This window comes from Equus quagga, chromosome 3, assembly GCF_021613505.1.
Source record: "Equus quagga isolate Etosha38 chromosome 3, UCLA_HA_Equagga_1.0, whole genome shotgun sequence".
Taxonomy (NCBI): Eukaryota; Metazoa; Chordata; class Mammalia; order Perissodactyla; family Equidae; genus Equus; species Equus quagga.
Genome location: NC_060269.1, coordinates 136,435,393 through 136,448,220, shown reverse-complemented (window position 1 = coordinate 136,448,220; position 12,828 = coordinate 136,435,393). Strand labels below are relative to the sequence as shown.

The following is a 12,828-nucleotide window of genomic DNA, read 5'->3' as shown; positions in this document are numbered from 1 at the left end:
TATAGTGTCACTATGAGGATTAAATTAGTTAATATTTGTAAAACATTTGTATCATCTAGCACCTTCTACACAAACAACACTTTTGAGAACACTGAAGGCACGAAAGTGTACCCATCTCTTACGTCAAGATTTGCCTATGCTCTTCCTCTCATTCAGGATACTCTATTGTTTTCCCTCCCCGACCCCATCCAAAAGCAAAACCAATAGACACCACACTCACATTCCTGCCCTCTTGGAAGCCTACCCATTTTAAGGTCCATCTTAAATAGGTGTAATAATAATCATAACCACTTATTGAATATCTATCATTTTGCAGGCCCTGTGCTCAGTACTCTGAGTACACCATCTAATTTAATCTTCATTCTTACCCTATGAGGGAGACCCAAGCTTAAAGAGATTAGGTAAATTTCCTAAGGTCCTACAACCAGCAAGTAAGAGAGTCAGGATTCAAATCCAGGGCCGTCTAGCTCCACAGCCCAGGCATATCCCGTCAAGCCATGAGGCCCCAGCAGGAGACTCCCTCTTCCAAGAGCCCATCTCAGCATCCAGCCAGACACAAGCTTCCTCTCCTCTCCCCTTGTACGTACATCTCCCACTGGACTTAGTAAACTCGATAATAATTATTTAGGTTTGCCTTTTCCTCTCTAGTATTCAGGATAATCTTCTCTATTTTAAGCATTTTGGAGAGAAGTCATTCTAAAATGTCCCTGCATTTGAAAAAGGGTTATACTACACCGGACTGAATTGAATATATTCTTTACAATGCCAGTCATCTTTATCAACACCAAAAACTGTAATGTTCGATGATGTAGACGTGACTTGAGAGCAGTTTTTCTGTGTGTGGTACAGGGTGACTGTTAAAAATCAGCCTCCTGAGCCCCTCCCTGGATCTGCTGAGTCAGAATATCTGGGTTAAGGACCAGGACTCACTGGAGCCTCGGAATCACCGCCTTAGGCTGTGCATGGGCGTTTGACCCTGCTTACTACTCCCAGACACCAACTGTGTTATAGTTCTTGCGTCTGTTTTTCATGGTTTTTCTGACCTCTCCCACCCTGCAAGTTGACAGCTATCATTTCTCACTGCCAACCAACACTGCTGCACAAATTTTTCCTATTTCTTCTTCTAGCCACCAATGCTATGATTTCCGAACTCTCTCTTTTTAACGTTAGAATGCTTTCCTGAAAACTGATTCTTAGGCAGCTGCCAATATAAAGCACATGATATCAGAGATATTCTGATGGAACATGAGCGAGTGGTCTGGATTCCCAATGCCGGTCTGGCTCCCTTCCCTCTGGTCCCCATCACCGCCACCTATGGTGGCCCTGAGGCCCCTCCCCAGATCCCCTAGGCTTCCACAGAGAGCATTTTCAAAGCCACTGAAATAACACAACTTTCTGGCAGATCTTGCCACACTTTTATAGTGACAGATACCTTATTTTTTATAAACACTCAAGATTACCATGAAAGGATTTTCTTCATGAAAGTTTGTCAGTGTAGTCCAAAGTCAAGCATGTATTTCTCTTTATTTGAGAGCATATCACCAATTTATAAATAGTCCCTCTATCATATTTACAAGTCACCTCTTACAGTAAATATTCTTAACACAGAAAACGGTGATCTCATCGTATCAGTGATTGGACTACCATCTCCCTTTCAAAGGCTCTCAGAAAAACAGTGGTCAAGGGAATTTGCCTTTTCAAAAAAATCTCTCCTCCGTGAAAGAGAATGTCAAAGCATCCAGGAAAACTCTATAACCTTTAAAATTTTAGGCATCTTCCATTGGCCATGTTCTAAATATGTTAGTATATTAAAAGTCTAAAAATAAGTTTCAAGTAGCAGTTTTGAAACATGAAAAAAATATTTCAGCAAAGTTCTCTTGATGGTCTTTTTGTCTTTTTCTTTCAAAATTTATAAATTAGAGATGCAGAATTTAGGAAGTATATTTAACATTACGTGCACTAGAGGTGGGGGGAGGACGCTGTATGGAGGATACATGATTTCTCTGGTGAATTAGGACAAGGCTCAGAGTCATGTCTGTAGAGATGGATATCATCAGTGTGGTCAAATATTGACCATTAATGAATACAGGCAAAAGGCGTACAGGGTGTTCCTTGGAATATTCTTTCAACTTTTCTGCAGCGTTGAAATTTTTTGAAATAAAATTTGGGGAAGTGTTCAAACGCACAAACAATAAAGCAGAGTCATACATGTAAGACTAGCATATTCAACAGGGCCTGGACCAGAGCGTGGAAAGTAAGGCATCTACGGTGCAAGATTTAAGGAAGCCCCTGCAGGACCCTGAAATTGAGCCCCTCCTCAGCACCAGCACAACTCTGAGAGTGGGCGCCTCCTTAATTTTGCAGCTTAACACATCTCACTTGCTTCACCCTAGTGTGGGCCCTAATATTGAACATTAGCAAATTCATCTGCTTTCTCACACTGACGACAGTAACCCTAAAGAGAAGAAGCTTAAAGTCAATTTGGTCCATGAATGCATTGACTCATCTAGTCTCCTACTCAGCTAGGGACCTACTCCGCGCTAGTAAACTGCTTTGACTGTCAGACAAAATAATCTTAGACCAAATTCCTGTCATTCATTTATTCATCTAAGTGTTACGTGCTGGGGATACTATGATGACAGACCAGTCCCGGCCAAAATATCTTACTATCTGCCAGACACTGTTTTAATACTATTATTTTTATCATCATCTATTTACGTGTCTATTTTCCCAATCAGATTGAACCATCCCAGAGCAGGAAATGGGTGATATTCATCTTTGTTTTTTTGACACCCAGGATGATGGCAGATAAAGGGTTCAATAAATACTTCCTGAGTGGACAAAACCATAAATCTACTTATTTGTTCTTCCTCAAAGATTTGCCACATTCAAATGAATTTGAAACTTCCTCCAGGATTGCCTAATAATACTAGCTAACAGTTGCTGGGCGCTGACAACCTGCGCTGTATTTTCTAAGCTCTTTCCGTGTATTAACTCAATCAAGGCTTGCACGGAGATCGAGAGTCTCCTTTTACAGAACCACAAACAGGAGCGATGGAGTATCTTTCCAGGGGCCAATCAGCAGGTAAGAAGCCACGCCAAGGTCTGAACCCAGGAGCCAGCTCTGGAGACTGCCCTCTCAGCAACTCCACTAAGCTACATCACTGTCCAGAGGGGTCCTCCCCTATTCCAAACAGCACTCATCTTCAGCTTCACTTTTCACCCATTATTATCTAGAAAGATCTAGAGGGCACCAGGGACGCTTTTAGCAAAATGATCCTCAACTCCCATGGCCTGGGCAGGCAAGTCAGACTTTGGGGGACTTCCTGCTTAATTTCACCTTGTCTAAATATAACCAACTAAAAATAACCCGAAAGAGAAGTGTCTCAGAACTGCCAGAGTTGCCGCAGAACACTGCAGAGGACGTGACGTGAAAGAATGAGCCGGGCCTCCGTAAGATGCTGCGATGCTTTTCAGCATCAGCAAGTTGCATATTGTGATGAGAAAACAAAGTTTCCAATTATGGAAATTCCATAGTGTATTTAATTATGCAATTATCTTATTGTATTAACAAGTTCTAGGGCACAGCAGCAATGGCTGAGGTTTTTGCAATTTGGAAGTGCAGAATTTACTCTTTCCCTCCGCTGATTACTTCTCATGAGTCCATCTATTTTGGGGGGATTATGGAAATGACCCTATTTTTGAACTGCTTCCCTTAAAAATCCAAAGCAAATTAGACCCCCATGTTTCCCACTCCAGCTTTTAAGTACGACCCCACTACAGACTGAGAATATTTCAGGGGAAAATGTTGGCAAACTCACATCATTTTTGTTTTCATTAATCACTTAGGCTCTTTCCTCTTTTGAAATTCAAATAAATATAATGTCAATATCACTAAAAAAGCAGTTGTACAAATTACATATTTTCAATGATGCGGACACAAATACATTCTTGTTCATTTGCTTAATAAGGACTTATCCCAAAGGGTTCATGTATCAGACTGGAAAACACAGAGTATTTCATCAAAACATCTAAAATAGGTGTGCTGTGATATTATTATGCACTTCTATTTGCCACAGTTACCTCAGCAAATATGAAATGTAATCATGCAAAATTAAACATTCCATACATTTTCTATTCATTCTCTAATACTCTCCCTATACTCCAAAATAGGCTATCAGACTTTCAAGTTTACAGGGACAAAAAGGGAATCAAATTTCTTGTTTCTGAAAGCATTGCAAGTAATAGACCTTTTCACTGAGGGCTTTTCATCTACGAATCACCAAGCTCTTTACACATAAAACATAATTAATCCATACAGTCTGCTCCATCCTTATCCAATGGGAAGCCTCTTTGCTGATAATCACTCATGGAGAAGACATACCTGCATTTTTTCCAGCTAAATTGGGTCCAGGTTGTTAGGAATGATGTTTCATTTACTTGCACATGACTAAGAGACACAATCATATGTAGGAAAACCCGGCCCCTTCTCCCAAATAAGTAATAGTCAAGCACACAAACTCTGGACCCCAGTTGACTGGTGTTGGAATCCCAATTTGCCTCATTAGCTGTTAGATGATGGAGCAAGTCCTTTCCCTTCCCTGGGCTTCAGTTTTTGTAGTGGTCAAACTGAGATAATGAAAGTACCTCTCCCAAAGGATTGTCAGGCAGATGAAATGAGTTAAGATATGCAAGTCACTTAGAACACAGCCTTGTCCCGTCCAGATATGACACCTGATACCTTTCAAAGTCATTTCACAGCAATGACCTCACTGGGTTCTCACAATCTCCCTGTGAAGCAGTGCAAGCAGGTGCTATTTTCCCCATTCTACAAGTGAAGAAAGTATGATTCAGAGAGGGCTACTGGCCGTCAGGAGTAGCACCCCTGGAACCCAGTCTAGTATTCTTCCACTATTTCTCTTTATACCCAGAACAAACTGATTCAGTGACCCAGACAGATCTGTGCTTTTTGGGGGAGTCGGGTGGGGAGGGGGTCTTGTTTCAGTGGAGACACGGGAAGCATTTTGCTGCCAAGGCTTGTCTTGCATAGCAAAAGAGCCCCAGATCAGCACAAGACACATCAACAAGGCTGCCTTAATCACGATTTCTGCTAACTACGAAATGAAAGTTAATTTCATGCCTTGCATTCACAGACAAAAAGGTTCAGAGCTGTTTAAATTCTCTTCAGCCCAATGACAGTTAGTAAACAGGAGGCTTCGTGTTCTAATGCTTGAAATCACCCTTCGTATCTCAATATATTATTTATGCACTCAGCTTAAAATAAATAGCAACTCTGAAGTAGGTGAGTGGTCTCATCTGGTAGGAACTTTTTTTTCACTCTGACAGTTACTTTAAAACATCGGTAAACAACCTTAATTCACTTCTAACGAATTAGTAGGCTACGGCTGTGTCTCCAGGAGGCAAGCAGATTGTATTATTAACCAAAACAACTTTCTCCCTGTCAATCATCTGCACCTCACAGAGGGATGTGGGCTTTGCTGTCTGATTACTCATAGCAATCCATGGGCACAGAGATCCCAGACGATTTCTTCGAGGTCATTCTCTTCCATACCTTTGGTTAGATCTTTTGACTCTGAGATGCAGAATGGGGCCTGGAGAAGGTAAGATGTCTTAGTGCTGCTTGTTAAGAAAGATATAGACAAATGAGAACCTTTCCAGAGGGGTAGAGAGCTTGGAAGTCATGGCACACAAGGTCCAGTTGTGGAGGGAACTGAAGCTGACAAAGCTTATCGAAGGGGGACCCAATAAGTGCCACCAAATACTTGAAAGGGTGTCACTTTGGAGGAGGAAGACTTGTTCTTTGTAGGTATGGATAGTAAATATTAGGACCCAAGGGTGGAAGATACATAGAGGGTGGATTTGGGTTCAAGAAAGAACGCTGTAACTGAAAAGAGTTGCCTCTTGAGGTAGTATATCTGCCTCCAGAGGTTCTTGGGCACCCATCAGATAGAATCCTTAGATCTGGCCGAGAAATAGGACTAGATGAGACATGTACGGACCCTTCCAGATACAAGGGGGACTCACTAAAATGGGCTTTAATAAGCAGTCACAACATTTTTTAAATTTTTTAAAGGGCGACGGCCACCCTTTGAAAAAAATACCATGAGTTATACACTCGGCATGTCACCAACCAGTCTACGTAAGCCAGGGCATTGGTTGACCTAGCAAAATAAAAAGCTGTGGCATTCAGCGAGAAAATCAGTCAAAGCAGTTGCTAAGGGGTTGTACATTTTCTGCCTGCTGTTTGGCTTTGTGGATTCCAGCCCTTGGCCATTCCATGGACAGGAGGCCACTTCCAAGTCACCTGGGCTGTCACACGGTCAGGGAGGGGTGAGTCACACTTGGCTCACCATTCTAGTGGGCCTCCTTACCCCAAACCAAGTCTTGAAACACAATACTTGGCAACTTGTCTAAGGAATGTCTAATTTAGTTCCATCATTAACAAAACATCGCTCACCTCAGTGAAACATTCAGTCTTTCCCTGAAGCCAACCATTTCTTTGATACACAAACTGACAGCTCAAAACACAGAGTTAAATGCAAATCAAAAAGAAAGGAAGAGAGAGGTGGGGAAAGAGAAATAAAGATAACTTACATTCATATCCAGGGTTTATATCAACATTTTTACACAACCTGCAGAAATGTATTCTTCCAAATTGTGTAGTAAACATTGCCTGAATATTTTTTGAGAAGAGAGGCTTTTCATACATCCAACACATTGGCAAAACATTAGAGAGTTCAGAAATGCTAAATTCCTCAAAAGAAGTCAGATTATCAATATTTGGGTGTGAAACTTGGTGTTACTGATTGCCTAATATGGCAAGAGCAGACATCTGGTGTTTGCACTTTGGAGTAACAGAACATAACATGACAATAATGTGTTATACTTACAAAGTACCCTTCATCCATGGGGCTCCAATTTTACCAATATTAGTTCACTGATTTTCGCAAAAAACCTGAAAGGCAGAGGGTAAGTTTGTGTTACCCCCACTTTGCAGATGGGGATATTGAAATGCAATAGGAGAATAAATTATTGGTCCATTATAGTGAGAGAATTCAGTAACAGCGGACAAGAATTACAACTTCCATCTTCCCCATCACAATGCAACTTGATCACCCATCTTTTCCTAGGGGACTGATATTTCCCAGGTAATTCCCCCACAATCTCAATATATTAAATACATTATACCCAGAGTAAGACATTGCTGAATATAATCCTTGCTCATATGAGCCAAGACACCAATATTCCTTTAATACTAGAGAAAAGATTGGAAAAACTTCCATACCCAGTTTAAAACATGGGAAAAAAATTAGATTGACAAAATACAACCATCCAGCTAAAATTTGGCCTGAAAATAATGTTACTACTGTTCAGTTCATTATACACTTATGTTCACATATCAGCATATGGACTTGTCTTAAAAATTATTTCAAGGAAGTCAGAATGCTTCAGAAGTAATCTCGCTAACAACATTTTTAGAAGTGTGTATTTTTAACAATCCTTTCTAGGACACCTCATCCTTTCTACCACTCTCAGGCCATTTATTCATGCATTGACCAAATAATCAGTATTTACTGAGTTCTTACTAGATGTAAGTTTCACGCTGCATGCGGTTTCCCAGAGGACACAAAAATGTGTGTGACACGGGTCCTACCATCAAGAGACGTAATGTTATGGTTAAACGATTTTTAGTACAGCGACAACTACTCTGATCTAAAACTCTCTGGAAGGATCTGAAGGCTTCTGGAATTTACTAGTGAGTCGTAGACACCAATCCCAGAACGATGACTCCTTTGGGGAATATTCTCAAAAAAGATGAGTTTGGGCTCTGTTTATGAGCCATACTATTTGAGATTACAGAACTGCTAAAGATGGGTCTCCATAAAATGTCTGACCCAGAGTTTTCCCAAAGCCCATGATTTGAGGGTCATGATCTCCCACTACCTTCACTTCTGCAGCCGCACTGACCTCTTTGCTCATCCTCAAATTTGTTGCTGTTAGTGCCATCAAGTTGATTGCTACTCCCAGCGACCCTGTGCACAGCAGAGCAGAGCCCTGCCCAGTCTTTTTGAGCCATCCTCTCACCTTCCAGCATCATATTAGACAATACTCTACTGCCATTCATAGGGTTTTCATGGCCAACTTTTTAGGAAGTGGGTGGCCAGTTCCTTCTTCCTAGTCTGTCTTGGTCTGGAAGCTCCACTGAAACCTGTCCACCATGGGTGACCCTGCGGGTTTTTGAAATACCGGTGGCATAGCTTTCAGCACCACACGCAACCACCACAGCATGACAACCGACAGACAGAGTTAGGGAGGGCGGGGAGGGGGATGTGGTTCCCTGACCAGGAAGGGAATCTGGGCTGCAGCAGTGAGAGTGCCGAATCTTAACCACTAGACGGCCACGGCTGGCTCATCCTTAAATACCCAAGCACATTCCCATCTCAGGACATTTTCTCTTTCAATTGGTCCCTTTGCTTGGGACAGTCTTGCTGAGATACTTCCATGATCTCTGCTCATATACTCCTCTCCCCTGAGCACCTATCTCAAATAGCTGCAACTCACCACGCTCTGTCCCCTTACTGCTCTGTCTCTTTCTTCCTAAGGCTCACCACAACCTAACAGTATATGGCCCATCTCTACTTGTTTTCCTGAGTCCTTCCCACTTGTATATAAGCTCCATAGAGCAGGGACTTTTTTGCTCACTCCCAAATCCCAGGGTCAAAGTACCCCATAAATACTGGTTGAACAAATGAATCGCAATGCTGAACTGAGTGTTCTGCCCTTCTCCTCTATCTGCTTTTATTCTCACTGGGATCCTGCTATAATTACTAACAAATAAAATTCAATACTGGATCAAAATAGGTTTTTCCATCCTAAGGAAAGAAAAACTCCACAAACACGCAATGAAATGTTTCTGAAAAATATAATAATAAACACCAGTTTGATCATTTTCCCATCTCTTGATTGCTCAAGCGCTGGGACAAGAGTCAGGTAAACTTGCTCTCCATCCATCTCTACTGTGATCCATTCTGTGACTCTGACCTCTTCATCCCTTTGGGCCTTTGTTTCCCAAAGGCAAAATAAGGAAGCTTAAGAAGCTTATTTCCTTCAAGGTTCCTTCTGGTTCAGAAACTATGGAGATCGACATGTCGGTGATGGGCCAAATTATATTCATATTTTTACATCTTCCGATTTAATAGCACTGTCTAAGTACAAGCTTATCTCAAAGGTAGCAAGATCACTTCATACTAAGCAAGTAGGAATCCCAGAGGAAAGGATTTGATAATCCAACCACATCGACAAGCATGGCGATTTTGGACAAACACCACAGATATCACTGAAAACCTGCTTTCCTCACTCCTGTCACACCACCAACATACAACAGACATGAGAAAAAGGATGCCGCATCAACTGTTTATGACATCTTGAGTCACAGACACTTCACTGGGGTCTCTAAACAGATTTCCTGTTTACTTGCACATTAATAAAACTCGCACCTTTGCCAGTCAGAATTTTTTCCCCAAGCATCTGAACATCCAAAGAGATTTAGAAGCAATTAACATTCACGAGTAACAGAGCAATCAACATGGGAATCGCTAATGGGACTGGACAGAATCCAAAAGCAGATATTAGGATAATAGTAAGTCCCTGACATAGGTTACGGTGTTAATTCTGGAGGGCAGACTCGTGATATGTTTTCAATAGCTTTGTGGGGCTGCTGTCACAGTCACATATGCCTCTTCTATATATGGTTTCTAGCCCCCTACAACATACTTTTTTTTTTAACTGCTATGGAAAAGAAGGCATTTTTGCATCGTTATAACACAACCTCTAGCATTAATGGTATATATTGAATTCAAGTTTATTTTTAAATTGCCTACCTGACAAAAATGTTAAAATGTCATCTTTTCCCACTTTGGGTCTCTAGACTATCTTCACCTGTTAGCTCTTGTAGCTAGAGGCCACAAAAATAATAGCTATGAATTTCCACCTTGACGCTTCTCCAATAACTTTTGCCACTTGCTTGCATGCACGCGGGTTCATACATCCCTCGTACATAGAAAGACGCAGACATTCCTATTCCAACAAGCTCTATGCTTGCGTCCTTGTCAGTTTTCCTGACCTGTTTTTGTAAATATCACTCCAGAAATCAGCACCCACTCCCCTGCATTTCTCACCCTACTGGGAAAGTCTGAGTAATAGACTCCTTTGTTCTTCTTCCTGCCTTCCATTTTGTAGCCTTCATCTCTCATCACTACAATCCATCTAAAATGCCAACGCTGGGCAAATCTATCTTTGCCTCCCCTCGGACCACATTCCTGAATCCCTGCCCCTGGCTCTCCTTCTCCCTCCGCCTAAAGGGCAAATGGCTCAACCTTCAGAGCTTCGACCGCTCCAGATCCACATGTGCCTCTCAGCCCTTCCCATCCCTCCCAGCCCTTCTCCTGGGTCATCTGGTCTCTCCTGTGTCCAAGACACTCACTTCTAATTACAGGACACCTGCCCTTATATATGGACTCTGGGCCCCAGTCAGGCAGAAAACCTGGTTTATTTCCCTTTTTTACTTTAGATATAATTAATCACAGCTTATCATGATTTCTATTATTCTGTGTGGCCTAAGAAAATAAATTTGTTCCAAGGTGGGGGTTTTACATTTTTCCAACTACTTTAATATTGGATACAAGTATGTAATTGGATAAACATCATTCATTTTGATTACAATATTTTTCCGGTTATTCTATTTCATTCACAGTTTATTCTACTCCTTTCTCCTTCTACTTTGCTGTTTCTGGTTACGAAAGGGTCCCTTCTTTCTTACAATCCAACTCTTTTTTTTCCTTTGCCTCCCCACCCCCAGCACACACCCATTATGAAAGTATATCGCTATTTAAAGCTTTGGTTTATTCCCTGAATACAATCAGCCAGTGATACACAATCTGCCACCACCAGGCTGTGTGTGCTAAAAGCCTGTTTTGACCAAGATTTTATACAACAGAATCCAAATTAAAGGGAAGTTATCAACAGACCCATACTTAAGAATCCCTTACTTTATCTCTGTGACAAGCAGTTTCCTATTCCCAGCGCCAGCCCCAAAGCTGGGAGACCCAAGCCTCCAAGAGCCTTCACCAAGCAACACGTCTCAATCATTGCCTCTCCTCCCCGGCTCCCTCCCCACTCTGAGTAGCAGCAGTTGAGATTAAAGTGCTTCTGGGGCTGCAGTAATCCAATCAGGGCTGGGCGAGCTTCAATCTCTACCATTCGGTCGGAAAACATTTTGGCAGAATGCCTTTCAACCACACTCTGCATTCCGTGTCAGTCCCATGCTCATCGCTGATGGCTCCGCAGAAGGGAAGGTGGCCACAGGCTGCCGAGCCAGTGGAGCTCTGCTTCACCTACCTTCCTAAACCACAGGGTTTCATCAGAAGCACTTCTGCCATCACAGAATGGAGAGTGTGTAAGGTGTGTGTGCATGCACGTGCGTGTGTCTGATTCTGACTGTACCCACCTACAAGTGCAGAGAGGAGGAGGGCAGGGGCAAATATTGAATAAACACATAGATTGTTTTTAACTTCAAAGATTAAAGAAAACTTATTTTTCCCTTTGCCTTACCTAAGCGTCAACCAAAATATTCCACCCGGTCTACATTAGTCAGGGCTTTTCAGGAGTCCTGATCCTTCCCAGATCCCTTTGGCAGTCTGATGAAATCTATGGACCCTTTCTAAGAAGAATGGTTTTTAAAGGCTCGCAATGGAGATTCATTATGTTGAAATACTTTTCCATCCCAGGTTAAGAACCCCAGCAGGGTGCAGTTTTACTGGATGGAAAGTGGAGCTATCTGGATTTTTTTTTTTTAACTTGGGATTTCTGCTGATGAGATTTGTGCTGTGACAGTGATGGGCTGTAGTTGAAAGCATATGGTGGCGACTCTGTGTACTGTCCCTGTGACTACATACCTTCCTGTACACTAGACTCTGTAGCTGTTTCTGCCCTGCAAACAGCCCCGTGCCCATTAGCCCAGAGCCCTCCCATGTTTGCTATAGTGGAATAGCCAAGAATATAGACTTTCTATATTTACAGCCCTCAGTACATTTTAACTACTCCTGAGAGAGAAGTAGACAAATAAAGCAAGGAATTTGAGGACTTTGGGGGAAGTAGAAGTAATGGTAAAAACTTGTATTCAACCATTTATTCTTTCACCAAATATTTACTGAACACCTGCTGTAGGTTCACAGTGGTGAATAAACGAGCTAAAGAACTGCCTCCCCAAGGAAAATGAGGGGAGGCATCCAAATGTGGGGAGACACCCTGTATGCAAATCAACAAGTAAATGTAAAGTAAAAGGGTAAATATACGTCCAGTGGTGGCTATGGAGAATAACAAAGCAGAGGCAGCTAGGGAGTGTAAGGACATGAGTTCATACTTCATACAGCGTTCATTTCCCTGTTTCACATCAATAAATATTTGTCGCCAAACTCCTACTATGCTTCAGGCCCTAGAAGGGATTCTGGGGAAGCCGGCATCTACATATGCACATACATACATATATGTATATATGTGTGTGTGTGTGTATACACGTGTCTACATATATGTGTACACATATATATGGATGGATGGATATGGATACATACACATCACATGCTTGATTTCCAGTTGTTTGAGTATGAAGGGTATGCAGTCTTCACCAATAGGGGTCTGTGCGTGATGCCACTCTGCTGACATCAGTTTCTTTTAAAGGGCAACCAATGAATGCCGCTAAGGGGCCCCAACAGTGGGAAGGGTACAGTGGGGGCCATGTCTGCTGCGCTG

General features: G+C 42.1%; 1 long non-coding RNA gene across 1 annotated transcript in view; it reads right to left on the bottom strand.

Moving 5' to 3' along the window:
- LOC124237130 (uncharacterized) overlaps positions 1 to 6,979 on the bottom strand; it is a 170,434-nt gene extending 163,455 nt beyond the window's left edge. The window contains exon 1 of the long non-coding RNA XR_006887945.1: positions 6,912 to 6,979. This is a non-coding gene — a long non-coding RNA (uncharacterized LOC124237130). The remainder of the gene's footprint in view (positions 1 to 6,911) is intronic.
- Positions 6,980 to 12,828: the final 5,849 nt, after the last annotated feature.